The sequence below is a fragment of the Barbus barbus genome (assembly GCF_936440315.1).
Source record: "Barbus barbus genome assembly, chromosome: 44".
Classification (NCBI taxonomy): Eukaryota; Metazoa; Chordata; class Actinopteri; order Cypriniformes; family Cyprinidae; genus Barbus; species Barbus barbus.
The window spans coordinates 2,377,484-2,385,000 of NC_136722.1; positions in this window are offsets into that span (position 1 = coordinate 2,377,484).

A 7,517-nucleotide genomic window follows, 5' to 3' on the forward strand; every position below is an offset into this window, starting at 1 on the left:
GACTCCAGTCCGAAAATTAACGTCTTGTCAAGTGAAAAGCTGTGTGTTCAGAATAAACCGATCAAGACATTTTAACTTCAAACTGGTCTTCATAATATTGCTTCTCCAGAAAAAAGGTCTTCCTGTCTGAATCCGAAGAGAAATATGCACAGATCGAGCACTATTTACAAGCAAAAACAGCTCGAAACAAATATGTGTGTGGATTTTGATGTGAGAGGACAACAGTAGATGGACTTTTTCACTGAAGGAAGCATCATTATGGATTATGGACGCATATTTTGCTTGTGAGGAGATGCAGCCTTTCACTTCACAAGATGCTCATTGATGGACTGGAGTGGTGTGGATTACTTTTATATTATTGTGATGTTTTTATCAGCTGTTTGAACTCATTCTGACGGCACCCATTCACTGCAGAGCATCCATTGGTGAACAAATGATCTAATGCTAAATTTCTCAAAATCTGATGAAACACACTCACCTACACCTTGGATGGCCTAAGGGTGAGTACAATTTTTTTTTTTTTAAGCAAATTTTTTGAACTATTCCTTCAAACTTTAGCACAAAACCTATTCGCCACTTGTGCTACAAACATGAAACTAATTATGGGGCTTATTGAGGAGAGGTGTGCACTATTATTTTCTTCAGGTGGTACTGTTTACCATGTTGTTCCAGTGCTTTTGAAACTCCATGTAAGACGGGAATGGGCTTTCCTGTGGAATCCTGTGGCTGATGCAAATGATTTGGCCTTTCTTCATACTGTTCACACAAACGCACACACACACACACACACACACACACACACACACACACACACACACACACACACACACACACACACACACACACACACACACAGAAAACAATGAAGGAAAAGGATTGATTCATTTGTCCAAATCTGACACTTCCAACAAAGGAGATTATGATTAGGACCTTTTCCTTCCGTGATGCCAGTGGATGTAGTGATAGTACCAGAGATCCATTGCCATCATCAGACAAGAATCTTATTCTGTTCAGACACATCACCTTTGAATGACTGGGACCTTGATCTTCAGACACCTGATATTATGCAAATATTTTAATTTCTTTGGAGCTCTAGATTAAAACAAACACAGTTCATAAATACACAAGAGGTTGCACTTTATTCTTATTAGTCTATACTGATCTTGAATTAGCATACCAACAGCATATGATTGATAACGGGAACTTCTCTCATCTTTTACTTACTCTCATGCTGTCCCAAATGCATATTACTTTCTTTCTACTGGACAGGTAAACACAAATTAAGATTTTTAGGCAAATAATCCATCTCTGGGAGTCCTAAAGATGCTTTAAAAACCACACACAGTGACCGTGACAGTAATCCATCTGACCTTAGTGGTTAAATCAATATTTTTTTAAATAAAACAACTAGATAAGAACAACAGACAACAATTGTTTCCATTCAACTGTCATACATGCATGGGTTACAATCCACTTGTGTCATTTGGATTCTCAGAGATGGATTATTTATAAATCTTTGTGTTTATGTCATGAAAGAAAGTCATAAACATCTGGAATGGCATGAAGGTGAGTAAATAATTAGAGAATTTTCATTTTTTTGGATGGACTATCCCCATAAAGACTGATATTGCACTCCATTACATAACATACTCATTCACTGTTTTGTAACTTATACTGTAACAGGATCAGTTGAAAAGATCATTGCAGTGTTTAAAACATATAAGGAATTTTAAACATTCTGTATATTATGTGCATTTTGTGCAGTAATGAGAATACAGTGCATTACATGTATACTATGCAGTTAATGTTTCGTGGATTCTGGTCTTTCCTGTCACAACATAATTGCATCCAAGACTTTCACTTAGTGACAATAAAGAATGTAAATTTATTTTAATTATTTCATATTTCATTTACATTCATTCTACAGGTTTATAAAAGTCACACTTGAAAGAGTCGATGATTGTTAAAAATGTATTTCCAATTTTAAATGTTAGATGATAATGTTAACTATTTAAAATAACTAAACAAAATTATCAGCATGATAAAAACAATTGGCAGCAAGAACATTGTTTTGTGTGGAATATGTAATGAAATGAGCTTGATTGCCTGGATGGACTGAGACTTTCTTGACGTCTGAATATATCACACATATATGAGATAGTATCTTTCAAATGTAACAGCTCAACCTAATTAGACCCTACAATGCAAAAGAATCATGAGCAATAAACAAATATCCTTGGACATTATACAATATTTCCAGTATTATATACAGTACTTTAACTATTAAACCTCCATGATCTTCTGTTTCTCTCGCACTGCTAAAAGCTTATGTTGACAGAGTAGTAGCAACAGATAAATACAGATTGAATTCAAAAACAAAACTCCTAACGTTATATCACTAAAATGAAATAGGAAGCCGCTAAGAGACGCCCACATCCACACTGGGAGCGCAACACTGACGCCTTCACTTCCAGGTCAAGAAGCTGTCAATCAAACAATTAGTAGCCAATGAGAACACACCGCTGTTAGCCCCACCCCCACAAGAGATTTGTGCCAGAATGGCGAACGGAAACTTTAGAAGCGTAAACGAAAACTCTGGAAGCGTATTTGTAAGTACAGATCAACGAATGAAAGAGGAGAAAACAGTCGCAAAACATGCAGTGTATTTTTTGCATGCAATTATTTATTTTTTCAGTTTCAAAGACTTTTATTCCGTTTCAGTTTATATTTTCATACGTTTCTTGAAAAATTACATTCATTTTCATAGGCACAAAGTTAATCCCATAAAAATCAGGCTTAAAACCCTCTAGTGTGCGGCCAGCCTAAGGCATAGGACATGAACTGAGGCACATATGTAATGCATGACAACGGCAGTAAACTGGTTCATAGGCCATTAGAGGCTAGACTGGAGATTGTGAAAGCAGGCTGGAGGTGTTTGAATTCTTACCACAGCCGGAGGAAGCCTGACTGTGTTGGCTTCCACACTGACACACAGTTGAGTCTCAGTGATACTCAGCTCAAGCACTGTGAATCAATATACAACAGTACAGATGTGAGCACACACGAGTCAGTAAGCATGAGAAAACATCTGTCTGTGTCATCATCAGTTACTGAATTGTGAAAGTCATCTAGGTTAATATGTGACTCCGGAAGAAAAAATGATTCGGGGATAAAGCAAAAGGAGTACATAATGAGCCAACAGTGAGCAAAACAGCAGATATTGAAAATATATTGTTTTCACTAGTAGAAATACATTTAAATATTTTTCTATACAAGTATTCAACCACCTTAGTCACTCCTCGCCTGCGATCAAGAGAAATCACAGTCTAACAGTGCAAATACAAATAGCAGTGTCTCTTGCCAAAGTATACAGATGCCTCCCACCTACCAGCTGCATTGAGTTTTCCAGAGTCACTGAGGAAATCTTTTCCTGGGAAAGAAGGAAAAGTCACTGTTATTCTAAGATGATGAAACAAACTGCATTGAGAATGCTATGTGATGGGGGAGTGTTGCAATCTGGTAAAATCATTAAGAAGAATTTTTGATGGCGTGTTTTAAAGAACTCTCATATTAAAGTAAATTCTCTCTGATAGAGAACTCCAAATAGTTCTGAGAGCCATGAACGCAGCTTTAGCTGAGCTCAAGGACCGCACCACACACTTTTTCAAGGCACAGCCTCCAACACAAGGCCATCAACCTGTCTGATTATCTTATGCACTCATTTGAACTTATGCATATTTTTTTAATACCCATCAATCTCAGACGAGAAACAATAGTGGTTATAAGCATCACACATACTTTCCAGATTAATTACCATTACTTTAATTAGTAACTGTAATTATGGCACATTGATAATTCATGACAACACTGTTGAAGACCAAAACTCGATGTGTGCTCATTTCTATTAAACTGGGCTGAGCTGGCACATGCTGACCTTGAGCCAAGGCAATACAAATATTAGCTCAGTAAAGATGAAAGGATCATCCAGTCTTAGACTACATTGGGGCTGTCGCGATTCGTCGATTTTAGTCGACTAGTCGATTTTTAAAAATCGTCGACATCATTTTGCTCGCGTCGACTAACCGGCAACATATCGGAAGTGGCGCATTTCACAGACGAGAATCCATAAAACACATTATTAGACTATTTTCCAAGGCTGCATGATATATTAAACCCATTTAAAATCATAATTAAGCATAATTGTGAATTCACAAACGCTATGATTTAATTAAATAATTATATGCGATGCAGTTCTAATACAGTATCTGCCTTTATTTACATGTGAGTTCGTGCATCTCACAACGGCTCAGTTCACAGTAACTCCACATAAACTTATTTACATGTGGAGCGTCTCTTACTCCATCGCTGCATGTTTTTGTGAGTTTGGATTTATTATAACGTTCATCTGGGAACGCAGCGTGTGCCATTTCATCAGATTTGTGAGGTAAATCATTTATAAATCTACACAAACACTGGAGAATACATCGTGATTTCAAAATAAAAGCTCAAACCCTCACTCTGAGTTACATGTTTTGATGTCCACATCATTTAATTACAGCGGCTGTAGCATTTATACTCCGTTTTAAACCCCTTAACTGTCACTCACAGTTTTGAACATAGAGATTATAGAGCACTATTCAAATTTAAATGTTTATAATTCATGAACGAAAACATTGTGTAACATGATTTTATGTACCATTTCCATGGTAATGCAATGTCTGATTTTAAAATGGGTTTCAAAGGATGAATTTTGAGATTTTAAGTTTTCAACTATATCATTTCTTATGATTTCTAAAGCGTGATAGGGAAAAAGGCAACTAGGAAAAATGTCAAAACTCCTGTTATGATGTAGATTTTTCAGGTGCACTCTTGTCATAAATTAATCTATTAATTTTCCTACATAATGTTTTAACAAAAAACTCATAGACTACATGAATTACTTATGCCTGCACTAGAAAGAAGGCTCAAGGTGAAGCGACAGTTAAGATTACACACCAGCTAAATCAGCCACAAAGTGAACTTTACCCTCAGCCTACACTAGTGAATGACTGCCTTCACATTCAGTGGGCAATAACTGTGAATTTCTATTGCCATGCACAGGCAAAATTCAGCTTGATTTAAAACATGGAAATGTTTCAGGCTCTTGCAAGTGTACTGGCTCTGGGATATTGCCCCTCACCTGCTATTAGATATTGCCCTGCTTTGTTCCATTTAGGGGTCAGTCTAGCAGTCACCGAATAAGACAAACACGTCTGCAGAATGGCAGGAAATACCCTTTGAGAAGGCTTGAGCTACAAGACAAAAGAAAGAGCACAAATGCCATGTTCACACAGCAGGCAAAAGTGGCCCAAATCTGTTTTTGGTCATACCGTACGAGTCTCAGATCTGTTTATTCATAACAGTGTGACTAGCACAACTCACATGAAATCTGATATTTCCGATTATAGCATTTGTGGTTATAGCATTTTTTTTAAATTCATTCAATTCTGCAGTCATTTATAACTGTTCAACATTTTAAATCATTATTTATCTACTGTAGAATATGGCATAATTTGCTGATATATATGCATTTCAAATAAATGCTGTTCTTTTGAACATTTTAAATATCACAGCTTACACATAAATATTAAGCAGCTGTATCTGAATCCATCTGTTTGACTGACGGCAATAATACGAAATGTATCTTGAGCAGCAAATGATTTTTGAAGGATAATGTAACTTTAAAGACTGCAGTAATGATGCTGAAAATTTTGCTTTGCATCACTTTAATGAATTATATTTTACAATATATTCACATTGGAAAACAATTATTTTCAATAATAATAGCATTTCACAATATTATTGCTTTTACTGTATTTTTGATCAAATGAATGCAGTCTTGGTGACATTTTTGAAGGAGACTTTCAAAAACGATAAAAAAAAGTCTGATCCCATACGTTTTGATGCAGTGGAGACACATTACAGGCCAGTCAAATAGAGTAGGGTCAGACTGAACTCATGGAGCAACACATATTTGACAACTTTTTCTGGACAACCTGTAGACCATGTTTCTGTGCAAAAGCCTGGATGATACCGCTCTTGTAAAATGCAATCTAAGAAAAAGTGCAGGGGACAAAGACAATCAGAATGGATAGTTAAACAAAAATAGCACGTTTAGACTACGGTACATCAAACACTGACCAAAGCTAGTGATCTAGTGAAACACACAAAACTTCACTCAGACATTTCATTGAGTTGCATCGATACAAAGGCATGTCGCCTTTCTCCTTTTGGCTACACACGTACAAAAGCCATGGAAGTTACATAAGCACAACATAGTCAATTATTCACCAGTGCACCAAATGAAGTCTGACAGCACATTCACAACATTTGTAAAATGTGCATCAGATTCAAATCAAAGGCACTGCTGAAGGTATCACGGCATCTAGTTAGTTGCTTTGGACACACTGTGTGAAGTGCTGATTTAATTGGCTTTAGTTCAGGGCAGGAAAGGAGATGACAGAGTGTGTGGAATGTGACTCAAATATTTTGCTTCGCACGGGACATGCCTTTGCACGAGCTGTGCTGACACGCACACACACATGCGCCCACAGATGAAAAGTCACGCACATGCAACAGCACAAACTTCACTGACAGGTGCACATGCATGCAAGGTGATGCACATATCACGAACACTGAGCGAAAAGGAAGAACAATAACATGTTTGGACAGGAAAAACAATATAAATCAAATGTTTTGCGTGACATGGATTTTTTTTATTTTTTATAATCCATTTAGGCATTAATTCAAGTTATCATTAAATATAATATTACATTTTATTGAAAACAATTTTATGAGTAAGAGAACTTGCCTTTTATGTAATGTATGTAGGAATACAACAGAGACACAAAGAATTATGGCTGCTAGGTGTACTAAACTATAAATATTTCTTCAGCCTTATTTCTGCATGCATACATCATGAATCTATGGAAGCTAGGTACTTGTGACTTTTTATCTCGCAATTCAGTCATTTTTTCTCAGAATTTTAAGTTTATCATCGCTTTTTTCAGTCATGGAATAAAAAAAAACTGCAATTGAGACTTTTTATGTCACAATTACTTTTATATCTTGCCATTTTCAGCGTGAACTGTGAGCTATAAAGCAGGCTAAGGTCACTGGACTATTATTAATTATTACAAAACTAAATAAAAAATAAGTTGTATAACTGATATCACAAAATATATCATACTTACAGTCATAATAACAGTGATGCCCCCAAACTGCCCAACACAGGAGAAGCAACAATGTCTGAATGCAAGAGCACAAGCTCCCTAAAAGACAGAGGGAAAAGTCTTTGACACTTCAGAGGTCAAGATAATGAAATATTCTGGATTCATTCTAGACAACTCAGCTGATTTCAGTATAATGTTTCATATAATTAACCCTGCTGTTGTGTTACAAAATTTGGGGACCACTTTTGTGTTGGGGGTCCATTGGTTTCCATTCGCCAAAAATCAACAATATGAAAAACACTAAAA